The 24,456-nt window shown below is 39.2% G+C and overlaps 1 protein-coding gene across 4 annotated transcripts in view; it reads right to left on the bottom strand.

Annotated features, from left to right (window-relative positions):
- The window catches only part of PLEKHG1 (pleckstrin homology and RhoGEF domain containing G1), a 125,291-nt gene that overhangs the window by 47,056 nt on the left and 53,779 nt on the right, over positions 1 to 24,456 (bottom strand). The gene's annotated exons all lie outside the window — the stretch shown is intronic.

The following is a 24,456-nucleotide window of genomic DNA, read 5'->3' as shown; positions in this document are numbered from 1 at the left end:
AAGAAGTGTCATCCCCAAAAGAATCTTTCCACAAACTCATGGAATTTCATAATGCCTGTCCTGTGAAAAAAGGGAAACTTGCAACAATTTAGGAAGAAAAGCAATACTGAAGCTACCCACAGAACAGTAGCTTAGTCCTTATTTTAGTCCAGTGACAACTTTTCAAAAATTCATACAAGTAATTACAGCTCTTGACAGCAGTTTCAGTAAAGAAACCATAAAGCTGCAAATCAAACCCGCCCAACCTTTAAGGTGGCCCTTCTTGAACTGAGTCAGACTTGCTGTGCAATTACAAGCAGAAACCTCCCCGACACACAGCTCCTGCAGCTGTCAGAGCAGGGGGAGGATTTCATACAAAGCTGAAAGCAACTCTCCCATTTTTCAAAATAAATCCAAAACAAGCAGAAATAAAATACCAGAGAAGAATGTTTCGATTTATTTGGCCTATCTTGAATGCATAAGATTTCATTTGTATATGAGTATTACTAAAACCATTTCAGTCATGATGGGATTAGCTTTCTATTAAGAAGAAGTATTGCCCTCAAGGTGTTGCAAAGAATTAACACTGAGAGTAATTTGCTCAGTACAAGGGTTAGAAATTGGCCATGAGATTAAAAACCTAATTCAGAAGGTCTGTACCTCTGGTTTTATCTTGTAGTCTGAAAATCTATAGCCTTTCTTTGTGCCAGTTTCTTCTAGTTTTGAAGCACAGAAGCATATTTTCATACCCTTTTTGAAAAAATCACATCAAGTACCAATTCAAAAATAAGATATAAAGCAATAAAATCGGGGAAAATTAAAACAGAAAAATGCAGAAGAAATAAAAGAGAAAATTGAAATTCTCTTGTTTCTATGTGGGTACAGAAAATGATGTGTGCGTTGCTATTACTGGTGATAAGAAAGAATGTATTTTCGTTATCAGCTTTGGATCATTTTTCACATTCAAGTTAGAAAGCACAACACTGCTGAACGAAAAATGCCCCCTTGAAAAATGTGCAGGATAAACAAGATAACAGGAGCAGCACTTCCGGTAAGTTACTTCAAGGTATTTTACTAAAATTACATGACAAAGAAACACCTGATTAGCTACATTTAGAAGGGAAGTAAAGGTAAAAGTCTTATGAAATTCCATTACCTCACATTCTTTTCTTCCTGTTTCATTGACATATGGTCTGCCTCTCAGGTAATAATGCAAAGGAATTAATAGTAGTATTACAAAAATGCTTCACAAAAAGAAGAATTTTTGTAATATTATAAAAAGTAGCTTCACAAAAATTTTCAGTAATATAAAAAATAGAAGCAAAATACAGTTCACATCAATGACAGTGGAGTCAGAAAAAATGGTAAGGTAGTTTTACATAGGACACACTTGTAGCCAGAAGCATTAGGAGAACCTAACATGTTTTAGAAAACCAAATTAAATCCACTTATTCTCTTGTTTAATGACAGTGTCATTGCTTTCTAAAAAAGCTGAGGATTAGTTGGAATAGTAAAAATGGGCTTGCTCTTTAACACCTGCATCCCCAGTGACCTTGGCAAACCCCAGGCAACTGCAAGGCATGGCTAATTAATTGCATGCAATATGGTTGATCCAAGTTCCTCTATTTTTTATACAAATTGCTATACCTGTATGTTTCTACATAAATTACACCAAACTAGCTATTTTCTACTTGGTCTGTTGTGTCCTCAGAGCCTCATCCTGACTCTTAATCTGAAAAGTTACTTTTTACTTCATTTTTACTCCTTTCCCAGGCGGATATAAATTGTCATTTGGCTTCTCTGTAGAGAGTTCTGTTACAATTTTGTGCACCGTGTCTCCAACCAGTAAAATATGTTTCTCAGGGTGCACTGTGATGGTTCCTGCAGAGCAGCAGGTAGGCACCTGGGCAGCTGGCACACCTGGAAGAAAGGCAGGGCACAGCAGAGTGGGGATTTCAGCATGGCACGGAACCAGGAAGCAGCTCCCTTCCCTCAGCTGGCAAGTGCTACACCAAACACCCTGCTCATGGAAATCAGGGCTTGGGGGCACACCCTGCTTCTGCCCAGCTCTCAGTTCCTGCCTCAGGTATAGGGAGCTGGGAAAAACCTATAGCCCTTCCCAGTAACACTGGATCTGTCAATCTTCCAAGGCTTCACAAGTTTGTCTTCAGAAACCCATCTGAACATTGTAATTGGCACTGGTGAGGCCACACCTCAAATCCTGCATTCAGTTTTGGGCCCCTCACTGAAAGAAAGACACTGAGGTGCTGGAGTGTGTCCAGACAAGGGCAACAGAGCTGGGAAGGGTCTGGAGCACAAATCTTATGAGGAGCATCTGAAAGAGGTGAGGGTATGAATACAAAAGGAGGTTCAGGGGAGACCTTATTGCTCTCTATAACTACCTCCCTAAAAGGAAGTTGTAGCCAGATGGGGTTTGGCCTTTCCTCCCAAATAACAAATATTAGAACAAGAGGAAACAGCCTCAAGTTGTACCAGGGGAGGTTTATATTGGATACTAGGAAATATTTCTTTACCAAATGGGCTGTACAAGAATTACTGTCTCAAGTGCCCTCAATTCAGACCCAGAAAAACCAATGACTGTGGTACCACCACAACTGCACTGGAAGAGGGTACACAGGGAAAAATGGTGGAGTCACCATCCCTGGAGGTATTAAAAGGATGTGTAGATGTGACACTTGGTGACATGGTTTAGTGGTGGAATTGGCATAACCACTGGGCTAACAGTTGGACTTGATCATCTTAAAACACTTAGGTAGGAAAATAACCTCTACAATTACCCTTGCTGTTAAAATTAGGAAGAGTTTTTAGATGATTTCTGCAGTCACAAGGGCATCAGGACAGAGAGCAGTTGAATGGAGTTCACTGCCACAGCCACATGCTTATCCTCTTTTCTCTTGTCAGCATCTGTATTTGGCTTTTCAGAACTCTGAAGAGTAGTTTTACTCTGCAGTTGTACCACTAAGTAACTTCACCCTCGCACCAGCTACCTAAGGTCTGTAGCAAATGCCTGGTGAGAAATTCACCAATGAATTAATGAGAGTAAAGAGAGAATAAACAGCCTTCCCCAGGATTGCTCTCTATGAATCATAACTGACCCAGTGCCTTTGCAAACCCTGTAACCTCTTGCAAATTTCTGTCTTTCATAGAAACTTACTATAAAAAGCAAGTACTTTGTCCCATACCCCGTGGGACTGATTTACAAGCCCAGTCCACCCCAACCTCCCAGTTTCAGCAGCAGCACCAGCAGGTAGGTGCATACATCAAAACTCAGTCTGCAAATACTGTGTGAAATTGTAGGTACCCCCAGAGCCCACAGAGGCACACACTCTGAGCAAGTCCTCTATACCCTGACCCATGTCTGGCGTGGTTCACTGCTTTTTTTGTTAGGCTTTCTTTTGGTTACTGAACCTTTTCAAGGATGAACCAAAATAATATTGAGAACTTTTGTCAGTTGTGAATAACGGTATTTAACTCAGTCTGGGGAGAAAAAAAAAATCTTCAATTTGCATACTTTAATTAAGGAATAACAGTAATTACTTGTTAGTTCAGCACTGAAAGGAGGATAATTACTACTTGTCCCTACTCATAAGGAAACGTGCTCCCCAAACAAGGTCATTTCTTGTTTGTGCCTTTGCATTAATTCAGTTACTCTCTCCCCCTTCCCAGCCCCTGCAAAGCTCCCTGCTCCTGTGTCACACACACACTGGAATGGCACGACCCCAGAGTGCTCCCCAGCAAGAACAATGACACGTCCCTTGCTCCACAGACATGCAAGGGCAAGGAATACTACTGTTTCATCCCAACAGGCAACTCTAATATTAGTTACGGGGCTGAAGGCACATGCAAAACAACCAGCTTGGCAAGTCTCGGGTTTTCACTGTGCAGTCATAAACAAGTTCTCACCAAAAATGCATAACCTTCTTCTATCACTTGCTTTTCTTTAACAAAAACCTCCTTCCTGTAATTATATTCATAGTAATGATAAATGGGTTTCCATTATCTCTGCAGCTTTGGCTATGCTAGAACATTAGTATACAATGAGAGATAAAGTGCTTTGTCTTAAAATATAAAAGTGACTTAAAGTTATCCAAGTCCTATCTAAATATACGTGTTTATTCCTCCAAGTTGTTTACTGCACATGAAATTTTACGACATACTGCATAAGTAAAAACTCCAAAGTTAATTTATATTCATGATTAGCATTGTTGTTGCCTTTCTCCTGGCAAGAAAAAGAGCACCTCAGGTGTTATCTACAAAGTCAACATTACCAGAAATTACAGTCCTCACAACCTCTGGAGTTTAGCTACCAAAAAGCAATGAGACTACAAGAAATATCTTTCCTGGTTTTTTGCCCTGAGATATCTTCGTATTTCAAATAAAGCATTCATACTGTGGATACAATTAAGCAAACTAGTTGAGAACAATTTCTACATTCAGTATCAAATCCAAAATGCAACATTGGAACTGAGAAACAAAAACACTCTCCAGCTTCCTGAGAAAGATTAAAATCCATCCACTAACAATCCCAAATGATCTTAAACACACTCCCTATCTTCTGCTCTGAATCCTGTCCAAGTGAAGGTCAGCAGATTTTTAATCACTAAATTTTGTATATGAATACATACCAGTTCTAAAACTAACACCCTCTGTGAAAAACAGCACACTAGAGAGCTGCAATATTTGCAGGATTAGATTTCTAGCCTGGACTGTCACAAACGATCCTCTGCCAAGTATTTTAAGTGAACTTTGAGGAACCCCATTTATTAGAAATCTCACAACGAGGGAAAAGAGTCACCAACTAATGTGCTTCTCTCAGTCCAACTGCGGTCCCCCCACCCCCACTGCCTGCAGTACGTAAAGCAGAATAGCCTCTGTCACAACCCAGCACGCCAATACCCGAGAACATTATTGCAAGGGAAAATCCTCTGCGACAGTATCTCACCGCTGAGGAATGTCTCTGGCTCCTCACACCCGGGCTGAACAAGTCCTCTCTCTTTTCCAGTCCTCCCCGAATGAAGGAAGAGCCCAGGACCTACCTGTGCGGCAGAGGGGAGAGAGGCGCGGGCTCTGACTTCAGCTGCTCCCGAATTAGCTCATTGGGCACTCAGGTAAAATGAGAAGCTCTTACTAGTCTGTACAGCTCCTTCGCCAGAAATATTGCATGAGTCAGCTTTTATCTATCAAAACCCTAAACACAAAGGCTTTACAGAAACCTGATTCACAACTTTCTCGTCGCTTTTTTCCCAGTGCACTGACAGCCTTCGGCATCACTACAAGCTTTAAATGACATATGACATCATGCAATTCAGGGACAGGACAATGGGCATCGCCGTGGGTAACTTTAAAATGCACACTTCACTGAGCAACACCCACTAACTTCCATTTTTCCAGGCACAACACAGAGAAAACATCAAATAGAGCCCCCACTTCCACAGCATTTGTTTGCTTGATTTGTAGACAATATTGATAAGCATGTAAAGCAAATAAATCACTTGCTGTTACTGTGAAATTTCTGTGTTTACGTTAGAAACTTCCATGAACTTGCAATATAATAGGACGATGCTGGGAAATAGAAGCATTCTGGATCTTATTCTGCCCTAACATAAACAGGAACAGGCTTTTGCAGAGTGCTTGCTAAGCTTCAGTGGTTTTGGGTTTTTTTCAGGGCAAAAGAAATTAATTTCAGAAGAAAATGTGAAAACCATACCATCAAGTGTTCTGTGCTAAATCACAGCGAAGACAAGTAAAAGGAAAAAGAGAAAAAAAAGGAAAAAAATGAAAGGAGAGGAGACAGTGAGAGGAGAAGCAGGAGAAAAGAAAAGATGAAAAACAGAAAATAAGAAAAAAGGATATAGGCTGGTGCTAACCTGCTAACCCATGAGAAAGCTGACATCTCCTTTGCCTGCAGAGGGTGTGGTGGCATTTCCATCTTGGAGCTGGGAGGCAAAAGAAGTCAGAAGAGCTCCCAGCTACTGGCACCACTTTCCAGGTGTGCTCTCACAGCTGCATGCTGAAATGTAGCCCACAAAGAGGCATTCTATCTTTAAAATTATACTTGAAATCCACTACCTATGTCCTTGCACATGGCACAGACTCAGCTTCATTCAGAGTATTCCTAAAGAGCACAGTCCTTGAACAATGCCTTACAGCAGGAAACTGGAGGTAGAAAAGGAAGCCTTGAGACCATTGGCAAAGCTGTGAAACACTTTGATCTGAACATCAGCACTCTTGGGGTGAAAGTCCTTTTACCCAGGCTAAGAGATCAGGTGTTTACAGCCTGCCATGTTGACATCACAGATCACTGAGATATGCTCCCTCCTGTATTCTCTGGATTCTCCCACAACTTCTGAGGATTTTTTTAATACTTACATATTTACATTAAAAGACCTTTTTGCAAGACCTGTGCAAAATACTTTACAGTGAGCTGCCACTCACTGTGGCATCTGTAAGTCCTGGACACACTCAAAGGCACAGCAAGGACAACACTGGTGCCAAAATTTTCATTACATCTACAGTGCAGCACCCAGCTACTCAAATCACTTTAATATGGCAAATATACCATACATTTGCAATGTTCCACATGCACACATATTTCTGGCAGGAGCTAATGATTTACTCCTCTGGACCTCTGCTTCCTCACACCTTGTGCCCACCTTGCCTACAAAGCTTCTATCACCTCCGAGTCAGAGGTTTGAACTAATTCCTGGACAGACCTGTAGAGCATTAACCAGACATAGAGCACTACTTGGTCAATTCTGTGAAGTCCTAAGAAATACAAGTAATATAAGCAGCTTCATCATTTAGTGGTGACAAAGCTCCTGAACTCTGAAGTCTCAATGACAGAAAGTGCCCTACATCTGTTTCAGTGGGCTGGGTAAAATCAGGGGCTGCAGCTCTGCAGCATGAGCTTCAGCTGGTTCAGTCTGAACCGGCACAGGGAGCTCTCACGAGCACTCCTGGGGGTAGAGGAAGAGGGAAACAGAGCTGAGATCATTACTTTGCTCTGTCTTGGTCTTTCATCTCTGCACACCCACACCTGACCTTAGCTCTCCCTTTCATCCCCATGTATAAATCAGCAGAATTTTCCCCCACACGTAAGAATTTCCCCAAGAACAACTGCTCAACCTCCATCACTTTAAACATGCACAGCTCTGAGAGCTGTCAGGGCAGAAGACTGGAAAGCAAAAAGCCTCTTGTTTTACTGATGTGCATCACAAATGGAACAGTACACAGATGGGTCAGAAAAACAATGGGTTGGCCCCACTTCTCATTTTCTGATATTTCATGCATTTTGTTTATCTGCATTATATTTTAGGAGTTGCATACTTTTCTCTGCCCCATCTCCTGCTTCCTTCTATTGTATGTACAGTGGCATAAGATCACATTTTTAGTGTATCAGGATTAAGATTTGAGAAGGGTGACCTGTTCTTATTTTGGAACAAGGCTTTGATTTTTCTAAACTTCAACAATAAGTGAAGTTTATAGATGTTAAGAATGACGTTATTTTATAGTTCCCAGCTGGCTAAGAATTTATTCAAAAATAAGTTATCCTCAGTAAAAATTTTTTTTAAAAAATCACCCCTAACTCAACCACAAGGTACATTCAGGCTAAAGGACACAGTGACATCTTCCCTGGAAGTGCAATGTAATGTATTAATAACTCTCTGCAATGCAGTAGCTATTTAATCTGTACACAGTGCTGCAGAGACACCTAACAAAAGGAACAAGCCATCACATGCTGCTGATGTACTGCAACACAAACAGAGCATATGGATCCAATCGTCCATTTATAGGCCTTTTAGAAGAATTGTTTTGCATCTCCTTGTCAATTTTGAAGGCTGGCTTTTCTCCTCTTTAAAAAGAATTTTAAAAAGGCACAGTTCAATTGTTTTCTAAATAATTGTGCTTGGACACCACATTTGGTTTTTACTTCTTCCTGGACTAATCTACTGCTCTGGGCAAATGTCCTGTCAGGCCAATATATAACACATTACTATTTTCAACTTCATCTAAGCAGCCTAAAGCTGCTACTGAAGTTCACAATTTTTCAAAGCCCACTGCAGCATGAGCACACAGAAGGTCTTGGTTCAGCCAACATAGCACACAACGTTTGTTGCTTTACCAAGAACATTGGGAAGTTTTTAAGACTAAAAGACTCTCTCTCACTTTAAAGCAGGTAAAAGAAACTTTAGAGAGTGAGACACAGTTTCAGAAGGAAACGTAGCATTGATGAATCATTCTTACTAGTTCCCATGAAAAACTTAATTGTGTGACTCTAAAGAAGACATTCTTTTACAACTCACCTCTTTCAATTTCAATTGTAACTACAGTGTCTAGCACAAATAGATTAGTTCTTTTAAACTAATTTTAACAGTTTTTTGTTTGCTTCTGCCTCCAAAGTCTCTGTTGACTCGCAAATCTCTCAAGTGAAAATCCTGCATGAAGCAAAACATATTTTATAAAAGCCACTTCTCTGATACAGCAGACAATGTTAGATGCCAAATAGAAGTGAGTTTCAGAAGCTTTAAATAATTGATGGTTTTCTTTAAATACAGCTAAATGATCTCTCCCATTTGGTTTCCAACTAAAGCCACTTACTGGAACCTCCTCTGCACCTCAGGAAGCAACCAGGATTTTGAAACAGAACTGAAATAGTAACAGCAGGCTCCTCCTAACAGATGTTCACATTTACAATGAAATGAAAACTTTCTTCTGTGTTTCCTCTCTTGAATAAAAATGTAAGCTGTAGAAAGCACTATTCATGTCTGCGTCTTGGAGAGAAGAATCCTTAAATTCTACACAGGTTGGAACTAAGACATATTGGTGGTCTGGCTGCACCACAGACTGGCTCTGGCATTTCAAGTCAGTTGTTTTCTTGTGCTCATCCTCCTAAAAGGGAACATTAGGTCTTATTTTTAAGGTGGCATTACAACAGTCAGCTAACAGCTCTTTCAAAATCCCAGTTCAATAGGGACATACACAATGACAGTTAAAGGACTCTGGATTTAATAAATGACTGCAGTAGATTTTTACAAAATACAATAATCAGTATTTTGACATCTCACAAACCTTTAAATGAAAAGAAATAAAAAGAAACCAAGCAGATGTTCAGGTTTAAAGGAGTTTAACATATACAATGTCTTTTCACTGTATTGCTTCTACAGCTAAGTGTGGAATTTTACATAAATAAGGTCAAGTAGACTAAGACTGCTAAATGGCAGAGAAATAACTGGTCACAGCAGAAAAATCAAAGGTGTCTTGTTGCTGCCACAAACAACAGATCCTTAAAAACGTAGCCATCCCAGTTCTTAATTTTTTATTTTCTACTGATGACCCTATCTCATCAGGACTGCTGTTTACCTTGATTTGCTCCTTCCAAATTACCCCTTGCAGCATGGGGAGAACATCTGCATTTTTAAATTATGGGAATCATGTTTTACACCTTTCCTCTCAATGTCCTTGCCTGTTGCAATACAGAGAAAATACAGTGCTCCATGAAAATGAAACTTCCCTTCCTTGTCATTCCCTCCCCTTCCCTTCCCTGCCTTGTCAGCTTTTCAGGCTTGTCTATGAAAGCCACTCCAACAGATCCAGGTTTGTGATGAAGAAGCCTTCACAATGCTTTCAGAGTTGCTTTAAGGCCCTTCTGCAGCATCTGCAATACCTCCTACTACTTCTTTGCTGTTATTTCATGAAGACAAACCATTGAGTGCAAAACTCCTATCCCAACAAGCAATACCTTCCTTAGAGTTTTTGTATTCAAGAAGCAAAGCATGAATTGAGATGGAAATCTCTGCAATGTCAGTGTACAGAGCAGTGCAGCCTCTGCACCCATATGGAGATGGTGTTAATGCCTGCAACACTTATTGACATATCAGAATTCAAGATTAACAGTGACAACAATCACACTTCAGAAGCCACAGGGCAAGAAGCAAACAGATTAGAGGCCCAGACTTGGTTACAGAGAACATTTGGTGCATAATTCACAGCAACTGACTTCCTGAGTCATAAGGCTTTCTCTGTGCTTTCTTATCAGAGCAATAAAAAGCTTAATTTGAACCAGACAGTCATTTTATTAAAGCTATATATATTGCAGAATCCCTGTGCCTTCTTTACTAACAGCTACAGAAAAATAATCCTATTGACTTCAAAGTACCAAAACTCTCTAACATTCCTATTCAGGGGTATATCCATTGAATTTTATAGACATGTAACACCATACAAAGAAAGTTAGTAAAAAAGGGATCTTCAGATTTCTTCTGACCATTGGATTTATTATGCAATTTTTTGTCAATCTGGAGGGAAAAAAAAAGCCTTGACAAATACAAACAAGAGAGGGGCATGAAACCTCTTAAAAACGTACCAATTTGTGGTTCACAGCAAGGTAGCTGAAATTTAAAACATTCATGAAAAGACATCAGATAACAACAGTCTGCTACTATCTTTCTGCTTTTTTGGCTTTTATAGCCAGTACCATTCTACTTCTTTTTTGCAGCCTTCAAGCACTTCTATATAGGCCAGCTTTCAGAGTTCTTGTTAACTACAATAAACAACATCTAAACCCATTGGTATTTAGTAAACAACTCAGATGAATCTTCTCAGTGTTTAGATCACAGACAGGGAAAACAAAAACTTAGACTCCTATTTAAATCCAGTTAGTACAGCTAAAGCAGTTACTTTTCTCAGATTTTTCCTTTGCATTTTATATTTCTTCCAGATAGGGACATTCAGTCCCACCACTTTCCTAGTCTGGGTTATCCACTTGCTTGTTTTCTATGAGAAAGAAGTAGCAAAGCCTTCCTTTTTAAAATATTAGAGCCAGAATCCAAATCAAATTCTCAAATCCAAAATACACAGACTGGACTTGGAGAAGCTTGGCCACAAAGGCCAATTTTGTGGTCTAAAACAGGTGAGGGTGGGGGGCTGAGAAGGGGAGGATGTATTAACTCTGTGGTGGAACTGCAAGAACTAACAAGCCATTCTAAACCCCAATTCTTTTTGTTATTCCTGTTTATAGAGAGAACATCAAAGCTTTCTCAATTTCGTGGCCTACACACATGGGAACTTACCAGGTAATTCTAAGAGCCATTCTCATGACTTATCTAGAGTCTCTTTATTTAAGAAACATCCAAACCCCCACACAGTTAAACATTTCTCTTCTTCCAAAACCTATGACCAAATTCAGACCATTAAGGTGTAAATCCTCAATAAAATAACTTCTGTTACGTCTACGCTTTTCCTTAAATTCAAATGCCGTCTTCCAACTTCCCTCGGGGAAGCTTTCACTTAATCAAACATTAAACGCATCACAAGGGGGAAAAGATCCTTCCCCTCTCTTCCATGCTGTCCCACGGGCACACTGCTGAGCGGTGGATCCCCGCAGGGGACCCGCACAGACCAGCACGAAGCTGGCAGAGCAGAGCAGCCCTGAGGAACGGCCAACTGCCCCCAGGCTTCTCCCAGCCCTCTGACAAGGAGGCTGCAAGTTGAAAATCAGTTTCCCTCGGTCTGCCCTGCCATCCCCAGCGCCCCGAGACTCTTCCCAGCTGAACAATGCTGCGCATTCACTATTGAGCTCCGCGGCACAGACACACCAGAGACGCACCGAGAGGCCGCTGCGCCGGCATTGTTCCGTGGCCCTCAGCCTGCTACCACAGCTATTAGCTGGCATGCTCACTTTTCAAACCCTCATCTCTTTGGAAACCCTGACTACCATTATTTGATTACAAAAGAGGCACAGGTTAAAAGAAGTTTAGCTGGGCAGTTCCCTACTCTTCCCTCTCTGGCATTACTTATAAAGTGTGACTCACAGAGGCAGAATTTCATTAAGAAGCATTCACTTTTACATTTATATAGAAATTCTGTCACTATTGAAGTGTTCCCTTAACAAAGATCTTGACAAAAGATTTGTGAAGTTTTTGTAATTAAGTCAGTAAGAGAATGCAAACAGATGACCAGCCATAACAATTTAGTAAGATGATGAATTTATTTGCAAGCCAGTTCAGTTCAAGTAACTTTATTCAACAAAAGAGAAGGATGGTGGGTTTACTCAATTTTTTCTTCTTTTCCAGTAATTTCTAAATACAGCCACGGATGAAATCAGCTATACTTATTTCTGTATCCAAAACCATGTATCTCTTAATACCACAGGCCATAAGGATGGCTATATTCTTTGCCAGACCAAGTTAACATGAGAGTACAAGTCCCTTTTACAATTGATCAGTATCACTTAACAGAACAGCAAAAGATACTAGAATTTCCTCTTCAATGATTTTTCAATTAATACATGTTCTTTATAATGTAAAACTAACGGACTTGAAACACTTCAAACCTTTAAACTACGCACAGACCCTGCCAATTACAAATTCATTGCAAAATATTTTGAAGGTTAGAAAAACAATCTGGGAGAAACATTCCCCTCCTGACAAAATTACAGCAAAGTTCTTTGAAAATAATGACAAAGCCATCTTGCACTGAAGGCCTGAACATTTCATAGCAAGAATAGCCAAAGTGACTGTGGTCATTTTGCTGCCTTTTGCATGGCAATTGTTACAGCTGATCTTGACTCAAAAAAATGCAACATCAGAAACTGAAGAGTGCCACAGCTAAAATGTAACATGAACGTGCACATTGATGGAAAGAAGGGAAGCTGCCAGAGGACCACATGGGTAAGAGATCTTCAATGGCAAAATTAGCAGAGAGAGACTGGTAAAAAGCACCTCCCAACAAGCACAGTACAGATTCACTGAAATTATTAAGAAGAGGCTTCCCTCTTTGCCCTTTAAGGTGTAATAACATGAAGTCATTTTTAAGATTCAATGAACAGCATTGACACAATCTGTTTCTAAAAGTATCTGCCAGAGGATTGTACAAAATCTAACCCAGTTTGATCACTACATTTAACATATATTGATATATATTGGATTTGTGATTTATTTACAACTTGTTCATACCCAGGGAAAAAAAGAACATTCAAGAAAAAATCCTGATACAGCTGACAATGTATTGATCATACTTCTGCATCTGCCAATAACTCTGAAATGGAAGAATACTGCACAGGGAGAAATGTGAGAGGATGAAAGCCCAGGAAAGCAAGAAGAGAATGCCTAACCACTCAACAGTGTTAGCCAGTCACCACTGCCAATTTGTAAGATTCTGAGTTGCCATCTTCCATTTTATGGATTTTCTTAGCAGTCACAATAACACTGACATACAGAGATGGGAGCAAACTAGTATCATAGGGATTTGGCAGATTTTTAAGTGGAAGGATCATGAGGTTTTTTCATTATCAAGTTCTATTTACTATGAAAAGGATAGTTCAAACTCCAAGCCTCACTATGTCAGCACTATCTCTCACATCCAAAGGTGGCAAGAAGCATATTTAAGATAAAAGACCTGATAATCACCATTAGCAAACAGGAAAACAATTATGCAGTATGCACTGAGTGTGTTATACTGGAGCCCACCATTCCCCCCTCCCCCAGCCCCTGTATTGATACTCCTTCCTCTTATGTTTGCTTTCCTCTTTTCAGACTAACACAGTTGGTTTAGGAACATATCACTGATACCAGTGGTTCTGCTTTGAGCCTGTAATATTACTCTGCACATAGTGATGTAGCTAGGAATCCCTCCTTAGCACTCCCACTTGCCCCTTTCATTTATCCCCTTTGTTACAGAGATGAATGGGTGTGGGCCGTGACAGCTTATACTTTGCACAAATAAAGGTAGTTCACTATGCAACTCCACATTCTTATCTGAAATAGATTCATTTTAAGGAGGGAAATAAAAAAGAAAGAAAAAAAGAAACATTTGGACTTGCCAAAGCAGTACAGAAGGGATGCACATGCAGCATATCAGGGTTTTCAAATTTCCAAGTGCTTAAACATGGACTTTTTCCATGTGAGTTTTAAGGAAACATTTACTGCATTTAAATCAGAAGCTAAAATAGCCACTCTACTAAAATGGGGGGGGTGGGGGAATGATACTTTTCATCTTTTCATTAGTAATTAGTTGCCAGTAACCCATGAGAATAATGTTTTACACACTTAGCAGACAAGCTGGATTGTCTGCATAACCCAGAGGTGATGCTGCAGTGTCTGCCATCAGCCCTGTGGTGAGGCATAGCTGGCTCTCTGCCACAGATTCCCAGTCCCACTGGTAACAGAAGCCCCAGCTAGTGCCTCTGTAGGGTCCAGAACAGGACTGCACCCATTCTGGTACTTTTGCTGCTGTAGATAGACCCTTAACTGTTCCTCAGCTCAGTGCAGAAGCCATCTCACACGTGCTTGTAGCACATGTAATCACTGTGGTGTCCTTTGGCACTGCAACACATTCAGATATGGCTTTTATGACATAAGGAGAGGGAAAAACCTTTCAACTTTATATTTTATATATATATATATATGACATAAATATGTGCATCATTATCTGTTGCCAGATGATACACCTTGTTTTGAGAAAGAAGGACAAAGCTGGATCTGTTGTCACAATTACAACTCTCCACTCTTACTGGAAAAACACAGGCAAGGTTAAATAGTTTTGATATAATGGTTATGCTTGCCAAGTGTGATAAGAGTAGGACTGGCACTGAGTTGCTGAAGCCTGAAGGTTTGATAGATGTAACACTCTGAGACAGAAGACAGAGCTACTTCTTTCTTCAGCACCTACATGCACCATCAACTTGGGACACTCCTGAGGCTAGGGTCAGCCATGAGAAAACACTTAGTGTGCAGACCCTGTCAACTGATTCCTTTCTGAAATCCTGCATTTCCCTGCTTGTTACAACAGCAAAGGCATTTTAGCAACTTCACACAGGGCTCTGTGGTCTTGACTTTTCAGACCTGTCTCACTTGCCACATGAACAGAAGAAAAAAACAGTTGTGAAAACTGTTTGTTAAACCTCCTTTTATAGTGGAGAATCAGTGGTCTAAACTTTTTGCAAGTCAATTTTACAGTCATATGTCCAAGAAATGTGAATAAAACTTTTAAAAATGAACTTTTTGTTACACCACATGAAAATTCAACAGAGAATCGCGTGAAGGAAGAAGAGGGTCTCTTATTTTTTCTAGAGTTCAAAAATCTTGTGTAAACCAGTAGGTTTATAAACCCCTCACTGCATTGGGCTCAGTTTACACTCTGATCATAACAAGAGATGTTTCCTTCTGTTGTTGTTACTCTATACTTCAATTCCCCATCACAAACAGCTGGGCTTGTAAAAACAGACAAGTCAAAAGGTTAAGAAATGAACAAATAGATTTTCCCCAGCTGTAGGAAAGTAGCTGACAAACCCAACCTTTTGGACCACAAGAAAAAAAGTATTATTTTATACTAAATGTCTGCTATCGATTTAAAATGGAAATAAAAGAGCAGATTAAATTAATCTAGCAAGAAAAGTAAGCAACTGCATGGGGAAATATTTTCAGTTTGAGAAAACTAGATGATTGTTAAGTAGGAAGAAAAGCATCTTAAGAGATTATTGATCTGGTGTGTGCTTTATTAATCCAAAGCAAAATCCATTATAAAAGTACCCTGTTTAAGAGACCATTATTGAAATATTAACTACAGTATATTAGTAATAATCATGTATCAGCATAAAAGTTGTTCAGCAGGGACTAAAAACATTTTATCATCTATTCCAGAGGTTTTATCAAATTTGTAATGCTCCTGAATATTTGATACTTTGCTTTCAACATTTGGCTTTTATGAAGGATGCAAAATGATCTGTATTTTTTCCTCTGCTTACAGCCTTTAAACCCAAAGAAGACTTAAACAGAAAGTTACCTTCTTCTGCAGGGTGGGGAAAGGGATTTCCTAAAGCCTTTCTTTTCTCCTCTTTCCTCTCCACCCTCCAGTAAATGTAATTAAAGGTCAGTAAGTACTCAGTGCAGTGGAAAGCCCCAGGTTACAAAACTAAATGAATTACAAAAAGCTATCCAAGATTACAGTAACTGGACATGTATTCTCTAGACTATTCCCAAAATCCAGACACAGCTGTGGAAATGCACAAAGTATCTGACATTGCTAGCAAACATGATTAAAGTATATCTACATGCATTGCAAAAAAATCCCCACCATACACAGGAACCACATACCTCCCCAAATTTTTGCTCTTGTCATTCAAGACATTAATTCCTGAAGGAAACAATAATATAATGCATTTTTTATCTGCTGTCTGTCTGTACTCTAAAGGCACAGGAAAAATGTATCTTTAAAAAATATTTTCTTAATAAATAGTCTTTAAATATTTTCTTACTCCTTTTGACAGACTGCAATGAAACAGTTATCTGGTTTATATGCCAATTAAAATCCTTGCAAGAGGATTAAATGCTAACACATAAGGATATAACTGACAGAAAAATGTATTTATGATCTTAATTTTCAGACAAGTTTAGTCTCAAAGCACTCTAAGGGAGTCACTTTAAATCCCTGTTAAGCCCACTGGTGGGCTTGCCTCTCTCCTCTCACTCTGGATCACACACCCTCAAGCTCACTAAGAGCTCACTCCAGCAGTAATGGTCCTGTGGACACTCAGCTCCTTTCCACCTGCATCAGGCTTCTGCTCAAGGTGGGTTGCTGCAGGACTGTTCCTGCCATAGCACAGAGCCCAGGGGCTACAGGGGGAGGAGGAATTATCCCCTCTGTCACTGCAGCAGAGCTTCCTCTGTGTTTGGAAACCTCGGGGGGAACAAAGGTGCCCGCACTGCGGAGCTGCACAAAAACCAGGCTGAGCTGTCCCAAAGACTGGACAGATGGTTTTGCAGGTTCAACTAGAAAACATGCCCATGCCCTTGCCTATCAAAGGACCTCTGGGGAGGTGTTGTGGGTTATTAAAAAGCATAAGAACCTGATGACAGACAGACAGATAGGCAGACTGACAGACCATATCCTCCTTATATCCGCATTTAAATACAGACTTCGGGTTCAGGCATGCAGTGTCATTGATTAAACTGGAATTAAGAAATCTAACAACATGTGTGTGTGTGTGTCTGTGTGCATGTGTGTGTGTGAAGAAATGCATACATGGCACATTAGTTTCTGGATAGACATCGCTTCATGTCAGCTGATTCAAACAAAACCAACTTGCAGTAAGCCTCAATGGTTTCACGTGCACTTTTCAGGACTTTCTATCTCTTTTAGAGGTAGTGCCTTTGGAGAGTGTTAAATATACCCTTTTCCTTTTTTCCCACATTCTCCCACAACAAGCATAGTTTCACTTCCATCCATCCTTTGTAGATCACTTACATGGAGGCCAAGACATACAAGTTACTTATTCTGAACCATAGAAAGGTAAATTGTTGAACTTAAAAAGTCAGCAAGCTAAAGGAAAAATGCTCTGGAAAGCATTTTTCTCCTGTAGCTATCAACTTTTAGAGAGAGCAAATCTTTCAGTCACTAAGGGAAACTAGAATGATATATGAGGCAATGATCTCCTTAACCTTTAAGTAAAGACAACAACTACTTGTGTTTTCACATGTCTGCATATCACACTTCCACAAATCAATCTCTAGAGATAAAACAACATCAGCAGTGACAGGAATAGGATATCATGCTGACACCCAAAATAAAAAAGACTTTGCACTTCTATGGTTTATGTATAAACACGTCATGAAGCATCTCCAAAACACTCCAAGTCTGCAGTGTCTCTCTCTATCTTCTGCTTCTTTTCCCCCATCTCAAAGACAAATGGCAAATGAAACATCCAGAATAATGCATTTTGGGTTGTAACACAGCTTTTCATTCTTATACAGCTATGTAAGCCCATACAAAATACAATTACCATGATGACCAAATCAGTCCCACAGCTGATTTGACATTTGGCACTTAGGTAGTGAATTAAAGACATTCAGGTGCTTGACTGAGATGACAGAACACAAGCACACAGAGATGGACCTGCTTCAATGGCCACAGTGACTGGTCATCCCAGAGATGCTCAACTCAGTGACTCAAAGACCCTCCTCTCAAAATTTAGTCATGAAAATACAAGGTGTCACTATTTGTCATTTTTCTTGCTATTTCATTCTTAGAAATTAGCTTTTCATTGAAATAGCACAATAAATCTTCTATTTTAAATGACTCAACACTCAATGCTTATTGCACTACATTATATAGCTGGTACATGAAAAGAAAAGATTAACAAAAAAAATGCCACGCATAGTTTTAAAGAACAGCATTATCAGAAATTTATAAAATATTCTGGTTTTAAGATCTTCTAAGAACTCTAAATATTCGTGAAAACTCTTAGAGGAAGCAGGCAAAAGAGAGAAAGATGGAAAAGGTGAAAAAAATAGGAAAAGCTTACCCCAAAAAACTCTTCCTACAGCTAATGCAGATTCATTTTCTCTGGAAGCATAACTATACACATCATGCAGCCCAATTCAGCCAAGAAATAGCAGATAATTAGGTAGTGTGCTTCTCAAATATCCTAGAAATGTTATTGTCCAGAAACACACTTGCAGAGTGAGCTCTCCGCGCCACCCCGCCGTGATTACTCGGGCACTTGTGCAGCCCCGGTCACTCTCCTGGAGACCTTCAGCACAGGATTAACGAGTGGCTAAGAGCCATACTTTCATTCCAATTTTAAAACCGCAGTTTTGATACTGAGCTGGACATCTGCCATCACTGCAGGCCTCAAAGAGGAATAAGGTTAAACAAAAAAAAAAAAAGAAGAAAAGCGTATTTCATTCTTTCGGGAAAGTTCTTTTTCCATGTCTGCTGCTCTGCAGCATCTTCAGCCTCCTCGGGGAGTGCGTTTATTCCACTGCCAGTTTTACATTCCAATTCCAGAGAGCTGCAGGCACAGCAAGCTGTATCCTTCAGTTACTTAAGTTTGGGAGTCCTCCAGGATTGTTTTCCATAAGCTGTCTAGGAAATGCTGCTTGATAAATTCACACTATGTTTAGGAGTCAAGCTCCTTGTATAGACTGCAGAAAAGACTGACAGAAAAGACTTTTTAAAACAGTAACATCCCCACCACATCACCAACCTAGACCCATATAATCTGGCAACAGAAATAGGAAAAAAATTCTATTTTCTGCCAAAATAAAATAAATTAGTTGTATATTAAATTCATTATAATAACTTAAGGACAAAAGCAGAATCTTCTCAAACTTCTGAAATGCACGTCTTTACATATACAACATCTCTTTCTTTATTCTCCCTTCTAGACACATGGTTAAATTACTGAAGTTACCAAACAGCACCAAAGCCATAGTGGACATCTCTTTACTAGAAACAGACTTAACTTCTTTTCCATGGTGTGCATGAATACTAAATTTTCTTCTCTTCAAATACAGTCATGGAGAGACAGAGCTATTTTCCATTTTGTTTTTGGGGGTTTTAATTATTAATTTTGTAAATATTATTTTTTCCTAATCCAAAACTGAAAGCTTGCAAATCTTTAGAAAGAGCAGAAACAACAGGAAAAGAGAGAAAACACTATAGCCATGCAGCTATGTAAGCAAGAGTCTTCCTTTTTTCTAAAATTATTTTGAACAAAAACACTTATGGTATATGGTACCACTTGCTAGCAAAGCCACACTCACACTAATTGCAGGAGGTCAGTTTCACACATAAATAATGTCAGTAGGTAAGCAAAGGGTAGAGCACTGTGCATAATAAGGAACCCACACTGACGTTTGAACAGTTGACTCTAGTCCTTAAAGAGTACAAGAGTTTAGGTCCCAGAAGTACCAATTAGCTGTTCAAAGGGCAGGGCCAGATGTGCAGTTACCACATGTTCTAAAACACCTATTATTGCTCACTATCACTGGTTATATTCACTACTGCTTGTATTATCAGTAGTACAATGCATGCCTCAGTAAAGTTGTTCATAAAGAGTCAAAATATTACTTGAAGTTATCCTAGCATTAAAAGATAAATTCTAGCTGCTTTGGAGGGCAATACATACACTAAGTAAGTGCTAAGCTGAATAACAACTACAATTGCATGCTCCATCAGTGTTTGTCAAACAGCTATGTGCATGCCCAGCAATAAATTTGCAAGAAAGCTCACTGTATTTTCCAGAACCTAACTTCAGCTGTTATCACAACAGCAACTACGTGCTTCCCAGCATTTATTAAAATACACCCCACAAACCTAAATAATATATTTCATGGGTGGGGGTCAACAGCCTGCTCATTTGAGCTCCAGGTAAACTACCTGTCCCTTCTTTCATGTGTTCTGACCAAATTTTGCAACAAGGAAGCTGCAAATGGAAAGAGACTAAGTAATGAAGGTTTTTCATTAATTCTTTTTCACAGCTGTGAGAATTAAAGATAAAGCATGTTTACTCCCTAGAAATCATATTAAAGTATGAAGTGAGTCAGGGCCCCTACAGATAAGAAAATCATGTCTTCAGATAAGCTTTACAAAGCTTAATTTTAAATTGAAAAGACTGACAAATCCTGAGATTTAATTAGTACTGGCAGGTCTGAACCACTGGGAACATTTCCATAATTTCAATCATCAAAGTAATTATTGAAGGTTTTAGGGCTGGATGGGGGAAAAGGGAGCTGGGATAGCAAAGAGGAAGGAGCAAAGGAGGCAGCTCGTTTCTCATCATCAGCACAGCAATTTTTAACTTTGCAGTTCTGCACCTAACCTTGATCAGAAAAGAAAAATAAACTCAACCCAATGATAACACTTAAAGCCTCTGAACAAACAAGCAGAAAACTACTTTCATCATCTTCCAGCTCCCTCCCTCAAGCAGCACTAAGCAAATGAGCTACATCTTCCTGAACTAAAATTCACGAGTAAATACATTTGTCTTTTCAGCTCTTTTCTGTATGACCAGGAACAGATTTGTTCCTTTCATTACTGTAATCAGCATCCAAAAATTGGAGGTTTTATATCACACTTGTTCAAAAATGAAGTTATTTGACAAATTGCATGCACCTTTTGAATACACATGAAGAATTTGGAGAAAGGAGGGTTTGATTTTCAGCTGCACGTATCAAAAAGTACTACTGTGTCAGGTAATACTCAATTTGATTCCAAGTTTCCCATTTTTACAGGCTTGGCTTTGGCCACTACATTCAAATATTAATAGTGGCTCCAATTCACCAAACAGCAATGTGTACTTTTATCTTTATCACATATGCTTAACTTTGTTCTTCAGAGCAAAGAATCAAGGTCAAAGCAATCTCACTTGTCCTCTTAAGCAGAGCTCCTCATTTAAATATTAAGCATATCTTACTTAGAAGTTATATGTCCATGAATTCACTCAAAGCATTTCCTACTCTTTTTGTTTTGTTTTTTATTAAAAGTTCTTCCATCACAATTACACAACCTGCTTAGACTGTGACAATGTCACTGCTCTGTTGTGGAATGTATCAACCTACAGAGAAATTTTAGTTCTTTATGTAAATACGCATTTTTACAGAGTCGTGTTAGAGTGAAATTACAAAAGGGATTTCCCTAAAACAAATAGAAAGGCCAGAGACCAATACATTAAAGGCAGCACTTTTAGACACACCAAGGAAAGGACAGATACAGTCACATGACCACCTTAGCTATCGATTTTTGAGCAGGCACTGACAACACCCTGTTGCAAATGTAGCATCAGAAGGGCCACCAGCTCTTTTGACATTACTCAGCTTAAAGGAGGAACAGCCACAGGACCACCAAGCCCCCAGCATCACTGTTGGATTATATTCAATGCTAAATAAAAGACATACTGCCAGTATGGTCCAGATATAGAATCTAAGTGTACAATATAGATTACTTGCTGCCTTGGTAGTATGATTTAGAAGTCTTTTCACAAAACTAGGATCAAATGCTAAGCAAGGCTTTGCATTTTTGTTCACTTGCTATATTGATTAGAAACACCTCATGTTACTTCACAATTTATCCTTACATAGACCTAGCAAGTACAAATAGATGAAAAATAGTCAGTGTTGTATATGGACTGTAGATACAGTCATTATATTGGGCTAACATGAAGAGAGCTCAATGATTTTATAAACAGAGGAAAGTGTTGAATTTTAAGCATTTACAACATTTTCAATTTTCAGTAAGTTAAGGATCTAAGATCTTTTACTGTTTGCCTTCTATAACCTAGAGGAGTAGAAACAGAAACTGCAGTAGGTATATCCTTCTAAACAATGTCTTTGTAATCTTAGATTAAGAACTAGTTCAGACTAATGACAGTAACATAAAATAAAACCTATTCCCCGACTTCCTCATAGCTTTTATCTGCCAAAAGCAATTAAGAGTACTGCACCTTTGGGGAGTCATGAGGAAGGGAGGGAATGCTTGATGAGGTTATGACCCTTTCTCTGATAAAAAACAAAGATCTGACTCCATTCCACAAGAGACTGGATACCAAAAGCTGTTATGCTTTCGATTTTCCCCTGGAACCTGTTCCCTCTTAAAGTCTTACCAGCAGGATCAGCATTACATTCAGATGTGCAGATTGTTACATTCAAATAACAGTAAAAATAACAGCAACATTAAAAAATTTAAAAGTTGAGCTCTCAAAATCTGAGTATTTTGGTTGAGTTTCGCCTTTGATCTGAACAAGTCAACCCTGAATTCCGAGTTAAATGCCTTTGAGCAGGCATATTCTGTACTACCGTTACACGTTAAACTTGCAGCAGAAATAACATATTCATGAGCACTTGCTTTTATTGGACCTAAACCAGCATTTTTCTTGCACTCTTCTGCCAGCTGGAGCCTGGGTGATCACTTTCAGTTCAAACACCTGTGCCCATGGCCATGACACCTGCTTGAGGGTCCATTCCCACTAACTCCCCCCTAAAGCTCAAAAAAGTTTTCTGCTATGGGCATATGTAATCCTTCCTTCAGAGCCTAAATGCAGGGAGTATGAGAGAAAAAACAGGCAAACACCCTCCATTCCACCAGGGAGATATATCAGAGTCTAGCCCAATTTACTCCATTATACACTAATAGCTATATTGCTGTTGCTGCAGTATCTTGAATAAGAGCAACAAAACAAACTCAAAACAGATCAGAATTTATTTTTATGTTGTAAGGAAGGCCCACACCATGACCTAATCTGAAATGGCGGGTTACCTGACTCTTGGGTTAAAAAAAAAAAGAATACGAAGGCAGCTTTTTCAGGTATGATGTCTAGAAGCTTCTTTTACCATGTAGAGTATAGTTAAGCCAAAATTATGATTTCTTTACTTCTGTTTATTTCAACTTCCCTACACTACTACCCTTCTTTCAGTATGGGACAGGAGAAAGCAGTAACTTCTGCCATACTCCTTGTTCTCCTCCTGTGATGGGATACTCTCAACTAACCAGTTGTCAGTGCAATCATATACTATTATAGAACCAGAAACCTGAGAAACAGAATACAATGGTTTTACAGATTTTCTTTTTCAGCCACCACTATCAGGATTCTCTAGGATTACCTTTAATCCTGTAATCAGAAAGACCATTTCACAATGGGGCTAAGAATTTACCAAAACCAAACTAAAATGATACCTTTTTTTTTGCCAAGGGAGCCAAGTTGAGCTAGTACGATCATTGTAAAAATGGAAATAGGCTCCCATTTTGTTCATGCTGAATTGTAGCATACACTGTGATATCAGCTTGCTTTAGACTAAGAGATCCAAGTGCCCACTAGGATTTCACATTGCGATTGCTATCGCAAATTAGCCATTGTCATCGAACAATTCCCTCCTTTGGAGCACTGAAAACACAGCCTTGGACACTTGATTAACAAATTCAGTCCTCCAATGCATAAACAAAAGAAAAAGATTCCTTTATAAAATGGTACAACAAAAGGTAACAAACCATATCACAGGCATAAGCACATCACTGGCACTCCTTCGGAGGTTAATCACAGGCATCCAACCTGCCACCAGTGAGAAGAAATTTACATTCATCTGTATTATTAATTTGCTTACCAGCAACCTCACTGTTTACCTGACACTTTGTTCACTTCCATTTATACTTTGGAGAGGTTACAAAAAGGCATTTCGAGGGAAATTCCAAAGCTCAACATAAATAAAGGATTAGTTGGTGGACACTACTTTCAAGATAAGGAGGTATATGCCAGCAGTAAAGGCACCTGAGCTAATTAAGCCCTTCTAACCACAGGATGTTTACTCTGTACAAAAATTGGCTTCACATGTTTTCAATGTGACACTAGCAGCAGAACAGCCAACAAAAGTACAACCTGTTTGCACAAAACAAAATGAAAATGGGATGACAAAAAAACCTTGTCTGGGTTTGAAACTCCAACTTGTTTGACTTCAGTATTAAGTTACTCAGTTATGAATGAGGGATGAAACAATGGTAGCCAGACAGAACATGCCCAATAAGCAAAAAAAACCCTTTTAAACAGGATTATACCAACCACTGAGCAAATATTGTAAAAAAAAATTAAAACCCACCAAAAACACACCTTAAAATCAGAGCTCCTGTTTGCTCTCCTTCAGAAAGATTAGAGATTTGAAGAGCACAGATCATAATCACAGGCTTTATTTA

The sequence above is a fragment of the Agelaius phoeniceus genome, chromosome 3, assembly GCF_051311805.1.
Source record: "Agelaius phoeniceus isolate bAgePho1 chromosome 3, bAgePho1.hap1, whole genome shotgun sequence".
Taxonomy (NCBI): Eukaryota; Metazoa; Chordata; class Aves; order Passeriformes; family Icteridae; genus Agelaius; species Agelaius phoeniceus.
The sequence above is the reverse complement of the archived record's forward strand: the minus strand, read 5'-3'. Positions and strand labels throughout refer to the sequence as shown.